The sequence below is a fragment of the Phascolarctos cinereus genome, unplaced genomic scaffold (genome assembly GCF_003287225.1).
Source record: "Phascolarctos cinereus isolate Bilbo 61053 unplaced genomic scaffold, phaCin_HiC Scaffold_2;HRSCAF=192, whole genome shotgun sequence".
In the NCBI taxonomy this organism is placed as follows: Eukaryota; Metazoa; Chordata; class Mammalia; order Diprotodontia; family Phascolarctidae; genus Phascolarctos; species Phascolarctos cinereus.
The window spans coordinates 120,235,768-120,249,621 of record NW_027555625.1 but is presented as its reverse complement, the minus strand read 5'-3'; positions in this window follow the sequence as shown (position 1 = coordinate 120,249,621).

Below are 13,854 nucleotides of genomic sequence, written 5' to 3'. Positions count from 1 at the left end.
CCTTAGACATTTAATAACCCTATTTTCCCAGCCTAAAGCTTCCCCCCGCCCCCCGTCTTCATATGTAAGATGAAGATGATTGTCCTCCTACCACTACCTCCCAGGGTTGTAGTGACGGAAGCGTTCTGGCAGGGGTGGGTTGGAGTTAGATGGAAGCAGCTAGCTCTATTGTTAAATGTTTAGCACGAGGAAATTGGATTGATTTATTGTTTGGTTGATTCTTATAATGGATAAAATGTTAATAATGCAGATGAAATGTTAAATTGTGAGATGCACATCTTTTTCCTCCAAAGGATCAATTGTTAAACATTTATCAGTACAAGCCTATCTGTAATTTGGAATGCTATGTAAATGAGAGCTATGATTATGATTGTTAGAGATGGTCAGGTTCTTCCCTTTTATTTATTTTTAAAATTAATTTATTTTGATTTATCAACAATCACTTCCATGTGATTTTGAGTTTAAAATTTTTCTCCCCCTTCCTTCCCACCACCCTCCCCAAGATGGCGCACAATAGGATATAGGCTATACATATACATTCCTATTAAACATTTTCACATTAGTGATGTTGTAAGGAAGAATTAGAACCAATAGGAGGAACAACCAGAAAGAGGAAACAAAACTCAACAGAAGAGGGAAAAAAATAGCAAATAGTATGCTCCAATCTGCATTCAAATTCCATAGTTCTTCCTTTGGATGTGGATAGCATTTTCCATCACGAGGCCTTTGGAGATGTCTTAGATACTTGTATTGCTGGGAAGGGTTAAGTTTATCAGTGTTAGTCATCGCACAACGTGGCTGTTGGTTCTGCTCCCTTCACTTGGTTCTCTTGGTTCTGCTCACTTCACTCAGCATCAGACCATACAAGTCTTTTCAGGTTTTTCTGAAATCAGCCTGTTCATCATTTCTTATAGTATGATAGTATTCCATTACATTCATATACCACAACTTGTTCAGCCATTCCCCAATTGATGGGCATCCTCTCAATTTCCAATTTTTTGCCACCACAGAAAGAGCTGCTATAAATATTTTTCTACACGTGGGTCAGGTTCTTCCTTTTATAGATGAACCTGAATTCAGGTTAGAGAGGTTAAAGATTTGCCCAGGTTCACATAGGTTATGCATAAAGGAGCTGAGATCCAAACCTAGGTCAGCTGGCTTGAAACCACTGTTTTCCACTGTCCCCTTTGGGTCCAGCTCCACCTCCACCTCCAGATGCCTAGTTTCCTGGTATCAAACCCTAGTGTAGCTTCCTAGTATATGCTAGTTTATAACCCTGGTCTTGATTAGCTAAATTGAGTCTACCACTTCCAACTGCCACCTCTTAGCCAGCATCCTCAAGTGAGATGACCTCAGACCACCCTCCAGAGTACCTTGGGTCTTCCATCTCTTGCTGGTTGAGATGTATCACCTGAGGGAAAGCTGCAAGTCGAATGGCTAGGTATCTTACATCTTGCAGAAAGCAATGACTTCCATCCAGCACAAGGCCACTTCCACCTCGGTATGTGAAAAGAAGAGCAAGCTATCCTCTGACTTCAGGCCTTCCATCTTCTATTGAACCTGTCCTTTGAGGAAAATAAAAGAGGAAGATTGGTGGGGAATGAGACTTCTTTCTCCTACTGTGTAGACTCAGTTTCCATCTCCAGCTGTGTCCTTGTCCTGCCTCATCTCCAGTCTCAGAAAGAAAAAGACTTGTGAAGCAGGGCCTCTCATCTGACCCTGTTCCTCCCATCTCATATTACATTTGCCTCCACCTAGATCTCTACCTTGAAGAAGAGGGACCTTCCACTGAATGATGAACATTCTCATACCTGTCATACTCTTCACATCCCAGTGATTCTGAACTCCAGTACGTCATCATCCAAATGCCATTCTCCATCCCTGCACCACCTAATTCCTCATGTCCATGTCCCTCAACACTCCCACTTCAGTGTTCCAACCAAATACCACTCAGCTCTTCCACTGTGCCTCTGGAATGCTTGTTCCATAGGCAACAAACTTCATCTTAAATCTGTTCCCTCCCATTCCTTCCATCTGCTAGCTCTTACTGAAACCTGGCTTCCCTCTGATGACACAGCCTCCCTGGCCACACTTTCCAATACTGGCTGTACCTTCACTCATTCTCCTTGGCTCTATGGTTGAGATGAGAATGTTCTTTGCTCCTCATCGTCACTTCCAGGTTCTTACCTCACCTCCATAGTTCAGTAATCACTCCTACTTGAGGTTCATGCTTCATATCTGCCACCCAATCAAAATTCTGGTAGCTGCGGTCTACAGATCTCCTCGGTCACTCCTCTTCCTTTTTCAATGAGTTTGAAACCTGGCTCACAATTTTCTTTCTTCTCCAACTCCTACCCTCACTCTAGAGGATTCCTATATACATACTGATTCTCTCTCAAATACCCTACCTGATCAGTTCCTATATCTACACACCTACCATGGTTTACTTCTCAGCCACACACAAAGATGGTCATACCCTTGATCTCACCGTTACCCACAAATGTACTACCTCTACAAGAATTCTGAAATCCCCTTATTCAACTATAATCTATTGGCTTTTCACCTCTCCTTCTGTATTTCCTTACAAAACCCTGTTCTTCTTGGACGTGGCAACCTCCAGTCTCTTGACCCTCAGTTCTCTCCCAGGTTATCTCCCTTGCACTTTCCTCTTTTCCCCATTTTGACCCCTTGGTGAACCAAAACAATTCTATACTGTCCTCCTCTCTTGAATCCCTAGCCCCCTTATCATATCACTGATTATACCTAGCCAACCCTCAGCCTTAAATCACTCCCACCATATTCAGTCTTTGTTCCTATGTGAGTATTGCTGATCAAAAATGGTGAAAATCATGGAATCATTCTGACTAGATCCACTACAAACTTATGTTACACAACCTTAACTGGGTCTTTACTGTTTCTAAGCAATCTTATTATACTTTAAAAAAAATTTTTTTAGGCAATTGGGGTTAAGTGACTTGCCCAGGGACACACAGCTAGTAAGTGTCAGGTGTTTGGTCTGAGGTCAGATTTGAACTCAGGTCCTCCTGACTTCAGGGCCAGTGCTCTATCCACTAGGCAACCTAGCTGCCCCATGTTGTACCTCTTTTATCAACTCATTATCCCACTATCCACAGTGACTTTTCCAAACCTTTTCATTCCTCCTCAAATCTCCTATGGCTTCCCTTCCCCTTACTCTCTCAGCTGAGAGCCTTCCCTCATATTTTACAGATGAAATTGAAGCCATTCTCAGAGAACCCTCTCTTCTCCTGTCTTCCTCATCTTCTATTACTTAGATGCCTCTACCACTAACTCCTCCTTCACTCCTGTCTTACATGATGAAGTGGCCTTACTGCTTACAAAGACTAAGGGATATGCTTTTCAAATGATCCCATGCCATCAGGTCTCCTCCAACAAATTGCCTCCACTGTCATCCTCATTCTATCACTTATTTTTAATTTCTCCCTATGTACTGGCTCGTTCCTACTACCTACAAATATGCCCATGTTTCCCCCATCCTGAAAAAACCCTTACTTGATCCTTCCATCCCTGCTATTCTTTTGCTCTTTACAGCTAAACTCCTCCCCAAATCCCCAAAGTGGAGGTGCCTCCACTTTTTCTCTTCTCACTCTTCTTAACTCCTTATAACTTGGCTTCTGACCTTATCATTTCACTGAGACTGCTTTCTTCAAAGTTACTAATGATCTCTTGCCAAATCAAATGGCATTTTCTCCATCCTCATTCTTCTTGACCTCTCTCCTGCCTTCTCCTTGATACTCTCTTCTCTCTTGGTTTTCAGGACACTACTCTCTCCTGGTTCTCCTCCTACTTATCTGACTGCTCCTTCTTTGTCTCCTTTGCGGGATCTTATTCCAGATCCTGCCCTTACCTTTAAAGTTCTGTCCTGGGCCCTCTTCTTTTCTCCCTCTATATTACTTCATTTGGTGATCTCATCAGCTCCCATGGATTTAATTCCCACCTCTATGCTGATGACGCTCAGATCTATGTATTCTGCCCCAATCTCTCTGCTGACCTCCAGTTTCACATCTCCAGCTGCCTTTCAGACATCTCAAACTCAGTATGTCCAAAATGGAACTCATTCTCTTTCTCCCCAAACTCTCCCCCCTCCTATTCTTCTTTTAAAAATGTATTTACTTTTAGTTTTTAACAGTCACTTCCAAAAGCTTTTGAGTTTTAAATCTTCTCCCCCTCCTTGTCCGTCTCCCTCCCCAAGGTGGCGTGAAACCTGATATAAGTTCTACATGTACATTTCCTATTAAATATATTTTCACATTAGTCATGTTATAAAGAAGAATTAGAACCCATAAGAGGAACCACCAGAAAGAAACAGAAGACAAAAAATAGCAAATAGCATGCATCGATCTGCATTCAAACTCCATAGTTCTTTTTCTGGATGTGGACAGCATTTTCCATCATGAGACTTTTGGATATGTCTTAGATCCTTGCATTGCTGAGTAGAACTGTATCAAAGTTAGTCGTTGCACAATGTGGCTGTTGCTGTGCACAATGTTCTCCTGGTTCTGCTCACTTCATTCAGCATTAGTCCATACAAGTCTTGCCAGGCTTTTCTGAAGACCATTTGCTCATCTTTTCTTTTTTTTTTTTTTAAATGGAAGCATTAAAATTTTTTTTTTTTAAATTTTATTAATTTATTTCAATTTATCAACAATCACTTCCATATGCTTTTGAGTTGAAAATTTGTCTCCTCCTTCCTCCCCCCCTGCTCATCATTTCTTACAGCACGATAGTATTCCATTACATTCATATACCACAACTTGTTCAGTTATTACCCAATTCATGGGCATCCCCTGAGTTTCCAATTCTTTGCCATCACAGAAAGTGCTGCTATAAATATTTTTGTCCATGTGGGTCCCTTTCCCACTTTTCTGATCTCTTTACCCCCTCCTATTCTTCCTATTACTATAGAGGGCCACACCATCCTTAGGCTCACAACCTAGGAGTCATCCTGGTTTCCTCTTCCCACATATTCAAGGTGTTACCAAGGTCTGTTGACTTCACCTTTGCAACATCTCTCAAATATGTCCCCTTCTCTCCTCTGACACTGCTACCACTCTGGTGCAGGCTTTCATCACCTCATGCCTGGGTTACTGTAATAGCCTGCAGGTGGGTCTGTTTGCCTTGCCTCTCTACACTCTAGTCTGTCCTCCATTCAGGCACTAAAGTGATTTTCCTAAAGCACAGGTCCAGTCATGTCACCCTCCCTCTCTTCCCCATTCAGTAAACTCCAGTGGCTTCCTTTTGCCTGCAAGATCGAACACAAAATGCTCTTTTTGGCATTCCAAGTCCTTCATAACCTAGCTACCTCTACCTTTCCAGTTTTCTTACACCTTACTCTGCTACGTATTCTCTTTTATCCACTGACGCTGGCCTCCTGGCTTTTCCACAAACAAGATACTCCATCTGTCAGCTCTGGGCATTTTCTTTGGTTATCCCTCATGCCTAGAATGCTCTCCCTCTGCTCAGACTACTGACCTCACCAGCTTCCTTTCAGTCTCAACTAAAATCCCACCTTCTACAGGAAGCCTTCTCCAAACCCTCTTACTTCCCTTGCCTTCCCACTGTTACTTCCTATTGATCATGTACATAGCTTACATAACACATATATGTATGTGTATATGTGTGTATGTATGTATGTTTGCAAATTGTTTCTCCCATTAAATTGTAAGCTTCTTGAAGGCAAGGACTGTCTTTTGTCTCTTTTTATATTCTCAATGGGCACAGTGTCTGGCCCATAGTAGGCACTTAATAAATGTTTATTGATTGGTTGATCTTGTTTCTCATCTCTTTTCTTACTTTCCTCCTTCTCTTTTATCCTATTTTATTGATCTTTGAAAGTCCTACTCAAACATTACTCTTTTGGAAAGTGTTATGTAATGGTAGTGACGGTGGTGTAAGTCTGGGTCCCTGGCCTCAAGGAGTCTACAGTTTCATTGAAGAGGCAAGACATACTTGCATGAAACAATAATAGTTATCATCATCATCTTACCTTTAATATAGTATTTAATGGTTACAAAGCCCTTTACATAAATTATTTAATTTGATTTGAATTGATGATCTGTCTCCTCATACGAAACCAATTTTAAGAGATGACCAAAAAAAATTCATAGATGAATACTCTGTGAAAGCAAAGTTGTTTTTTTTCCTTTTTTCACATCAGGAAGTTCAAATCCTAACATAGACACTCAGCAGCTGAGTGACCCTGGGCAAGTCACTTAACTTCTCAGTTTCCTCATGTCAGAGTGATACCTACCTCAGGGTTATGAGGATTAAATGAGATTGTGTGTGTGTATACACACGTGTGTGTATATATGTGTGTGTGTATATATATATATATACACACACACATAAATATTATATGCATGCATATTTGCATGTGTGTATGTATGTATAGAAAACTGCAAATCCTAGTGCATTTTATACATGTTCTTATGTTCTATGGGCCTCATGAGACAAATAAGGGATTGGCCTGAGTGATGGTGAAAGCTTCTCCTAGCTCTGATATTCTGCCATTCTCTCTGATGTGTGGTACAGAATGTCGTCTGTCACAGGGACTTCAGGGCCATCTACGCCAATCCTTTGAAGCATAAAGACTTTCTACAGCATCTCTGACAAGTATTCATCCAGCTTCACCTAAGGACTTCTGGTGGTACTGACCTTTCTGAGGAAAATTATTCTATTTTTGGACAGCTCTAATTGTTAGGGAAATTTTCCTTGTATTAATTGAGTTACAATTGAGTTACAATCTGCCTCTTTCTAAATTCCCCAATTTATATCAGTTTTTATTCTGTTGCAAGCAGAACGAGTCTAACCTTTATTCCACTGGATAGCCCTTGAAATATTCGGTGATAGTTATCATCTCCACCACTGTCCTTTTCTCCCCCAACTTATCCCTGAACCTTCCCCCCCGCCAAAAAAAGTAGGACTTTCACCTTGTTCTTCAGTCCCTTCTGCTTAAGCTATCATTAGCTTTTCTTAACTGCCACCTTACATTGTTGACTTAATATTAAGCTTGTAGTCTGCTAAGCACTTGCTCTACTCGGACTTGGGTTCTTTTCACATGAACTCCTTAGCCATGTCTTCCCCATCCAGTTCATTTGCAGTTGACTTTTTGAAACCACGCTCAGGACTTTACATTTTTGTACTGATGCTTCATAAATACTTGTTGATCGATTTCATGTCGTTAAAGATGGCCTACTAGCTGCAGTTAGTTTGCTTAATGAATGCTTTTTATAGCCTGAGTGGAATCCCTGAGATATTAAAAATCCAGGAGGAAAGCTTTCCATGCAGTGGGCAAACTTACATTCGCATTTATGGAAATAGATGAACAAAAATCACACGCTGAGGTATAGAGAGGGGTTGTGAGTTATAGCTGTAGAGAAGTACCCATGCCAAAGCAATGACCAATATACTAAAGGATCTATTTACATATACACAAAGCTATCTGTAGCCATCAGAATTTGGCATTAGAATGACAGGTAATAACCATGAGTTATAATAGCATAATCACTCTTAATTAAAACCCGTTCTTCACCCCTCTCCCAATCTTCCAGACACCTATGGAAGGGTATTGGTTTTGAAATCAGGAGTCAGTCTGGCATTTAACAATCTATAAGCTTTTATTAAGCACCTATTGTATGCCTGAAACTGTTTTAAGCACTGGGGATATAAAGGAAGGCAAAAGGCAGTCCCTGCCCTCAAGTAGCTCACAGTCTAATGGGAGAGACAAAATGAAAACAATTTCGTACAAAGTATATGCAGGATAAATTGGAAATAATCAGCAGACGGAAGGCACTTGTATTAAGGGGGATCTGGAATGGTTTCTTATAGAAGGTAGAATTTAAGCTGGGGTTTGAAGGAAGTCAGGGAAACAAGGAGGCAGAGATGAGAAAGGAGAGAATTCTAGGCATGGGTGATAGACAGTGAAAATGATTGGAATCAAGAGATGGAATGCCTTTTGTAAGGAACAGCAAGGAGGACAGCGTCACTGCATTGTAGAGCACCTAGTGGGGAGGGTAAGGTGTAAGAAGACTGGAAAGATTGGCAGGAGAATTTTAGATTTGATCATGGAAGCGACAGGGAGCCAGTGATGGAATGGGAGAGGGATGGTAATGGTCAAATTTGGGCTTTAGGAAGATCACTTTGACAGCTGAGTGGAGGAAGGAGGGGAGTGGGAAGAGACTTGAGGCAGGGAGAAAAACCAGAAGGCTATTGCAATAGTTCAACTGTGATTTGAATCCCTAGCTCTGACACTTGCTGGTTTTGTGACCCTGGGTATGTCTCTCTGAGCCTTAGCTTCCTCCTCTGTAAAATGGGGATAGCATACTTTTACCTCCAGTCCTGTAGGGTTGTAGTAGGGATTTAAAAAAATAAATCTCAGATTGCTTTAGAAATGAGATTTATCCTAGGATCTTCTCATTCATTTGGTGGAATCCTAATAAGACAGTGATTCTAGGTATCAATATTATGGATAACTAGTTATGCCTTTCCTCTTTTTTTTGGTAGAGATATAAATTCTGTTTCTCTTGGTAGTGAAAGATATCAGTTCATTCGACTTGGTTCAAATAATCCCCTACCTAGAATATGATTAACATGCTACTAGACATGTAGTATTACTACTGTGGAACTTAGAGAGATATTTCAAGATAGGGTTTTGCCATGGATACAGCTGTGTCTCCAACACTGCTGAAAAAGCTGCTGAGACTATGGGTTAAAAGAGCTGAGGTCACTCCCATGTGGGAAAGAAGCTAAATGACAGATGTAATTTAATTGAGAATGAGTAGATAGCAGCTAAGAACACCTTGGCAGAGGATAGCAGAAGTTTTCAGCACACTGAAGGTAATTAATTGGTAGCCTGTGAAGCAGGGAGGAGTTCTACACTTAGAAGTGTAATTTGACATGGTCTGTGCCCCATGGTGGCCATATATGTTCCAAATGGGTGTACTGTCTCCCATTGAGTGGCATGGGAAATATGAGAGAGCATACCCATACTATGTGAATTATACGGGAGATTACCCGTGTGTGTTTTTTTTTTAAATCTTGCTTGGCTTTTTAAATTAAATGTCTTTTGCTCAGAACTAATGTGTTGTCTAGTTTGTCTGAGAAAGAAAGAAAGAAGGGAAAGAAAATAAAAAGAAAGGAAGAAGGAAGGAAAGAGGAAGGAGGGAATGGGAGGGAGGAAGAGAGAGAGAGAGAGAGAGAGAGAGAGAGAGAGAGAGAGAGAGAGAGAGAGAGAGAGAGAGAGAAGAAACCTTGACCCGAATTTTGCATAGAAACTTTCCTAAATTGTACCTTGAACCTGGAGTAGCTTTCAGGGCACTGTTGGTTTTTTTTTTCTTCTTCTTGTTAGGCAGTGGGGTTAAGTGACTTGCCTAGGGTCACACAGCTAGTATTATGTGTCTGAGGCAGGATTTGAACTCAGATCCTCTTGACTCCAAAGCCAGAGCTCTAACCACTGTGACACCTAGCTACCCCTCAGGGCATTGTTTGAAGTAGGACTGAGTTATTGTTAAAACATAATCCACTATGGAAACATTTTCTTTCTGAAATTTCCCCTTCTGTGCTCTCTTTATCAGGGTTATGTGCATCTACATTTAAACTCTAAGGGAAACCAAATCTTGCAGTCTTTGCAAGGAGGTTCCCTGTAAGCACATAACAAATATAGTGGTTTATCATTCCTTCTATTTGGTCAGCCCTCCTTGGTTCTTCATGCATTGTATGCTTTAGCCAAACTTTAATACTATCTGCCCCAAAACAGTCCAATTGGTCTCCCATTTGTCTTTTTGTTCACTTCATTCCCTGGACCTTGGAATGATCCCTCAATGTACTTTCTCTTATGCTATGCTACTCAACTCAAATATCACCTCCTTCACAAAGCTTTGCCTGACTCCTGAACGGTAAGAACCTTCCCTGGCAATCATATATAACATTGTGCTTTATTTCTTTTTATGTACTTTTATCCCCTTCTATCTTTCCAGCTTCTTTGGACCAATATTATTCCTCCTCCACACTCTGCAATCCAGCCAGACTGGACTTCTTTATGTACTTCACACATGGCGCCCCAAATGTTGTCTCTGTACCATTGTACTCCTGGCCATCCTCTTTGCTTGGATTACATTTCCTCCTTACCTTTGCTTTACAGAGTCTTTCTCTTAATGAGCGCCTCCGAATCTTCTGCATGAAGCTTTTTTTCATCCCTTCCAACTGCTCATGCCCTTCAAACTACCTTATGTTTTTAGTATTTTTATACATTTGTATATATTTATAGTCTCTCCCATTGGAATGTAATTCCATGTGATTAGGGATTGTTTACTGATTTTCACATATCCGAAATGCTTAGCACAATGCCTGGCACATAATATGCACTTAATAAATGTGTGTAGATTGACAGTATTAGGTCCATGAGGACAAGACCTATGCCTTATCCAAAAAACAAACAAACAAACAAAACCAGCCCAAAAAACAAAACCTAAAATCTAAAATCTAACTCAAATGCTAACTTTTCAAGAAGTCTTCCTAGTTGCCTCCTGGTTGGTAACATTGTTCCTGAATGTCGAACCTTTTTTGACCTCATGTAGCACTGTCTTGTGACATGCTAATAAACTTGTGTAACACCATGTTGTCCTCATCTCTTTGGTAGAATTTTATATGACATCTGTATTGGTATCAGCTCCCTACTAGAGTGTAAGCCCTAGGAGGGCAGGACTGTTTTAAATTATTTTCTACCCTTTCTGTCTTAGCACAGTGCTTCACTACAACAGAGGTTTAAAAAACATTTGTAATATTGTATCTTACCAAGAACATATCCTTTTGAGAGTTATAGGTGTCAGATTCTTTAGCACTTCCTATCAGAGGGCATGAAGCCTTTGGGAAAGCTGCGATGTGAATATCTCAGTGTTTCAGATGGAAACCTCAGATGTGGAACACTCTTGCCTTCCATTTCACCAAGAAAACTGAGGCAATTTGTCAAGAGCTCCCTTTTCTCCCCTCTTTATCTCACTTTATTCGGATGACTTCTGTCACTATTTCCTCCTTCCCCCTTGTCTCACATGGAGAGGTGTCCTTTCTTGTTGCCAGTGTGACTTATCTAGATACATCCATTCTCTATTCTCCATCGTTTATCCCTCTACCCTTCCCACTTTCTCTCTGTCCCAGTCTACCTGCTTAGGAACACTTCTGTGTCTTAAGCTTCACTGAATTCAGTCATGCCCATTAGCTATCCTCCCATATCTTTTTCCCTTTCATGGCTGTGGAGAAGCTGCCTATGATCCATTGGTGTCTGTTCTTCTTTTCTCCTCACTTTCTCCTAACCTTCTGCAGGCTGGCTTCTGACCTCATCACTCAGCTGTTCTCTCCAAAGTTACCAATGCTTTCTTAATTGCCAAATCCACTGGCCTTTTTTCAATCCGTATCCTTCTTGACCTCTCTGAATGTTTTGACATTATCGATCACCCGTTTATCTTAGATATTTTCTTTCTAGGTTTTCATGAAACTACTGTCTCCTGCTTCTCCTCCTACATATCTAACCATTCTGTCTTTTGCAAACTCTTCCCTCAGGCTGTGCTCATTAATTGTGGATGTCTCCCAAAAAGGGTTTTGCTGGAGCCAGCTTGAACCTGAGAGCTGATTGTTAAATTTTTAGTGTGACCATGTATACTCCAGAAATTGGCAACTACAAATCAGAGCTTAATATACTGTTTTGTTAATTGTTTAGACTTAAGAACGTGGAGAAAAATGTTAATAATGGAGATTGAAATAAGTGTGTACTGCATACTTTTTTTTTGAGAGCTCATTGTTAAACATTTAGCAGCATATTGCTGCCCCTAAAGCTCTTTCCTGGGTCCTTTTCTCTTCTCTTTCTTACTTGCCATGGGTTCAGTTAGCATCTCTATGTAAATGACTCTCAGATCTAGTTATCAAATTCCAAATTTTTTCCTGACCTCTATAAAGTCTTACATCACCATCTATTGAACATCTCGAATTGTATGTCCCATAGACATCTCAAATCCAACATGTTCAAAATGGAAGTCATTATCATTTCCATACAACATCTCCCTTCGCCCCAACTTCCCAATTATTGTTAAGGGCATCACCATCCTCCTAGTCACCCAGGCTCATAACCTTCATTGACTCCTTACTCCTACTTACTGCATGTGTTGCCAAGTCTTATAATTTCTACTGTCACACCTTCTCTTGTATGTTTTCTTCTCTTCACTCACACAGTTGCAACCCTGGTGGCAGGCCTTTATCACCTCATGCCTGCACTACTGCAGTAGCTGTCTGATGGGTCTCCCTGCCTCATCTCTTCTGATTCTAGTTCATCTTCCACTCAGCTGTCAAAGTGAGCTTCCTAAAGTGCAGATCTATGTTACACCACTACCCAGTGAATTCTAGAAGCTTCCTGTTAGTGCATGTATATATAATATACCTGTGCATATATACATATATGCATATGCATACACATATATTTTATGTTTCAGGGAGGAAGGAAAGACTTATTAAATACCAACTCTATGATAATGTGCTAAGCACTTCACATGAGTTATCTCATTCTATCCTTACAACAACTCTGGGAGGGAGGCATTAATATCATTTTCCAGTTGAGGAAACTGAGGAAGACAGAAGTTAAATGATTTGCCCAGGGTTACCCAGTAAGTGTCCGAGGCTGGTCCTAAACTCAGCTCTTTCAGACTTCAGGCCTAGTGCTCTTATCCCTGCACCATCTGCTGCTTTGTTGCCTAGACAGTGTTATGTAGTGGATTGTGTTCAATCTGGCATCAGAAAGATCTGGCGTCAAATTCCACCAGACATGAACATGTCCAACTCTCTGATCCTCAAGCAGCTCCCAAAACTTGTTGACAAAATTATAGGAGTTAAACTATATGCTCATGGAGGTAGTTCCTACCTCCAATGAAATAATACATTGTTGATGTAAATTTTGGGTTACTCCTTTCTACCCGTTTCTAAATTTTGCCACCTTTAAAATCCTCATGCCTACCTTGAGCAGGCATGAGGTGGTTTAGTGAAAATGGCATTGGACTGGGAAGCAGGCAGCCCAGATCCAGTCTTAGCCCTGGCATTAACTTTTTGAACTTTGAAGAAATCACTGTGGCCTTCACTCCTTCATCCGTGGAATAAGTATTACAGTTATTTGTGTACAATCCTCTTCTTAGATGATAAGCCCACAAGAGTGGGGACTATATCTTCCTTTAAATTTGATATCTCTCCCAGCATCTAGCCATTAGAAAGCACTTAATGTCTGTTGAAAAGGTTGGATCAGACCTCTATGGTTTAATATAAGTGATGTAATACAATGATGCCCTGAGTCTGCCACCAGTCTCCACCTTATTTTCCACATTCTCAGATGACTATAGCGCTCATTTTTTATTCCCCACTGCCTAACATACAGTAAGTACTTAATGTGTGTTCTTGTCTTTGAGTAGTTCTCTTTCAACCTCTCTTCTGACATACTGGCTATGACCCCAGGCAGGCACAATCTTTCAGAGCCCCAGAAAATTCCCTAAGTTGATGATTTACATTGGTAGAGGGAGTAACTTCGCTGGGAACTCATTCCCTACGCCCTTATAGTCATGGGTTCAGACCAAAATATTTGGTACTTTCCTTGTGTGTTTAGATGAGGTGTATGTAAGCACTTGGGAAACTCGGTTTTATGTAGATAGTAATTATTAAACAGCCATAACCAGAGATACCTGCTGGTAAGCAGCACCACTATGTGATGTCATAGAAGGAACACTGGACTGGGTGTCCAGAGACGAAGATTCCATTCCCATCTTTGTCACTAAGTAGCTGTGTAACACA